The following is a 3,207-nucleotide window of genomic DNA, read 5'->3' as shown; positions in this document are numbered from 1 at the left end:
AGAGAGAGAGAGAGAGAGAGAGAGAGAAGAGAGAGAGAGAGAGAGAGAGAGAGAGAGGGAGAGAGAGAGAGATTATTAAATGCATAAGGAAAAAGCAATCCGTACAATAGTGTTCATTCTGACGACCTGTCCTTAGTGCTGTGGATGTATTGTGTCCAGTAACTAGGCCACCTGAGTCCGGCCTGAGCCACGCACAAAGACCACGTGGCTCAATTTAGTTTTTGAAAGTATTTTGCGGCACTTGCAACACAAATTGGCCATGTTCTACGTGTTCTAAATACCATAAGCATCACTACAGGGTAAAGTAAACCAAAAAAAAAAAAAAAGAAGAAGAAGAAGAAAAAAAAGAGGCGAGATAAGGAAGACAGATGTCTGATAGGAAAGAAGGAGCGAGCTACACCAGAGCACCCGCCAACCACCCGCTACGGTAGTAAAACTCCGCAATGACGGTCACAGCAGGACATTCCAGGGCGCTGACGGCGGGATCTAGGCTAAGACAACAAAACAGCCAGCCGCCTATACAACCGCGCCATCTCGCCACGGGGTCAACCAGGGGAGAGAGAGAGAGAGAGAGAGAGAGAGAGAGAGAGAGAGAGGGGGGGGTAGAAGTGGGGCTTCGATCTTTATTGTCCATCTTTATTATTGACCTACTTAGGGAAGAGCTTCGCATACTAGCAGCCTGGCACCTTTTTGCGTTTTACGCGCTTATTAACAATGAGCATTAATTAAGGCTCGTTCTTTTTTAAAGAGGAAGTTAGGGAGGTGTATGGGGTGTATTTGTGGCGTACTGGGGTGGGGGTTGAAATAGTGGGGGTGACTGAAGGGTGGGTGTAGGTGTATTGTGGCTGAAGGGTTGGATTGGGCAAAGAGGAGGAGGTGAGGGGCTGAGATGGAGAGGTGTAGTTGAAGGGAGGGGTGGGTTGAGTATTTTCTTCCCCTCTATGTGAATGACAATGGTCGGTGTGGAGAGAATTGTGCATGTGAGGAAGAAAACGGAAGTTTCTCGGGAGGAGTGTTTGCGTAATTGTGTTGGAGACTTATGAGTTTTGTCCCGCGTTTTTTGTTAGCTCTGTATATATATATTTCATTGGTTTAAAATATCATTCATTGTTCAAGAAAGTCAAATGGTTTCTTACCTGTTTCTTGAAAATTTTAATAAATTAATGTTGAATTCATTTGGCAAGAAAAGTAAGAAATGAATTTGAAAATAGGTTGCTAAAACATTTCAGTAACTTGAGAAAGTGATCAGACTCCAGCTTGACTGTATGAGCTTTGTGGTGTAGTCTGATCCTTTCATATCCTTGTTTATTCTTATTATACGGGAAAGGTTGGGGGGGTGGTGTGTGTTTAGTTTACCTGTCCCCATCGTTTTATGGAAGGAAAATTCTGAAATTATGCAAACTGAGCCCAAAAATATGAAATTATGCGATTCTGGGGGTTATCAAAGAATGATGATGGAAAATAATCAGAAATTATGCAAAAAATGATCAAATTTTGGTAAATTATGCGGGGTGCATAAAACCATGGGGACAGATTTACTATGATTCAAGGTGTCTCGTTACGTCAGTTTAACTGGGTGATGCTGTCATTTAAATTTTTCTATCACTGTTACCTCTGTGATCTCTTGCTTTCAGAACGACAAAATATATTTTTGTTCGGTATCTTTTGATTTTGTTTTACAATCTATTGACCACTGGACAAACTCAGTTTTATGGCAAATGTGAAGTTACTGCACAAGTATAATGGTGAACTGGGATGAAGAGAACATTTTGATTAAACCTCCTTAACATTACAGCCATGATTTCATTCTTCATGTGTCCATGAACGTAGTGTATTTTGAATTTGTGGATAATTAGTTCAACTATTGAAACACTGACATGTTGCAAGAGAAAGACTGGAGAAACGTGTGTACGGTATATGTGAACGTTTATTTTCAATAAAAGTTGAACACAGCCAACTTGTCCTGGAGTTCTCTTGTGATATTTTGTAAGTTTATTGTTTTATACAGTGGTGGCCAAAAGAAGGTTGAAAATGTAATCACCCCAATCATAGTATTTTTTTCATAGTGTTATAGCCTTGCACTACCTACCCATTCAGCGTACCAATTTAAACAAAGGTAAAATATTTCTGCATCATCTGACACATTAATATTTCGTATTTTAAGAGACGACTGAGATCTGGTCACTCAAATTTGACCCTAAAAAATCAGACTTGACAAAATTGTGCCAAATCAAAGCAAGGTAAATGAGTAATCAGGCACTCGTCAAAATAGTGAAATCGAAGAAACTGACATTTTTCCGCCTGTATGGCAATTTGGGGGTTTTTTGGGTCTTTTTTTAAAGTTCTAGGCTTAAAACATTTTATATCATTGAGAAGTACATAATTTCTACTTGGATATTACTGCAGAACAATTTGCAGCTCCAAGGGACACTCAAGCTTTGAATAATAATCACCACACTGTGTGTCCAGACTGGTGGAATGCCATGGCTCAAACTCAAAGATGAATCATCGCTATAAAATGTTTCTTTCTCTTGTGGGAATATAGGTTTATAATTGGTCTTTGGACAAGCGGGCTAACCCAGATTTTGGGGGTTTCCAGAAACTTTGACCTACTCCAAAAGTGGGCATTGCCCTACCTATAGGAGAAGTTTGGTTTCATTAATGTGCAAATTTGTTTAGTTTTTGAGAAAACTCTCCTTGTCTTTTAAAGAAACTGAACTAGAGGCAAAAACTTCACCTTTGATTTTCTCAATACAGCATTTTTCGGGATACCGGGTAGCCCCTCTGTGCTTAAAAGCGACCAATTGTATTAGCAAAAGGACTAAATATCACCAGCTGGGCGAGCCTTGCAAGAAAATGCAGAATACATTGTAAATCCCCAAAAGCTGTCTCCACTCTGAGCTGTTTAACCTTACAAAAAGAGAAGTGTAAAAGTAAAACTGGCCCATAAAATGCGCTTCAAAGATACCCTGAGAATGTCACTGGACTCTTGTTTGTTTTAGTAGAGATTTTACGGCGCTCGCACTGCATAATGTCATATGAGCGCCAAGGGGTGGATGTCAACAGAGAAGTCCTTACAGAGAATCAGGCCTATTCTACTCACCTCTCTAGCTTCAACAGCTCAAAGTCTGCTTCGACTATCAAAATCAAGGCACCCCAGAAAAAGCGTGTCACAAGAGAGTGACAAACATACACAAGAAGTAGAGG

This window comes from Aplysia californica, unplaced genomic scaffold, assembly GCF_000002075.1.
Source record: "Aplysia californica isolate F4 #8 unplaced genomic scaffold, AplCal3.0 scaffold00283, whole genome shotgun sequence".
Lineage (NCBI taxonomy): Eukaryota > Metazoa > Mollusca > Gastropoda > Aplysiida > Aplysiidae > Aplysia > Aplysia californica.
Note: the sequence above shows the minus strand (reverse complement) of the source record.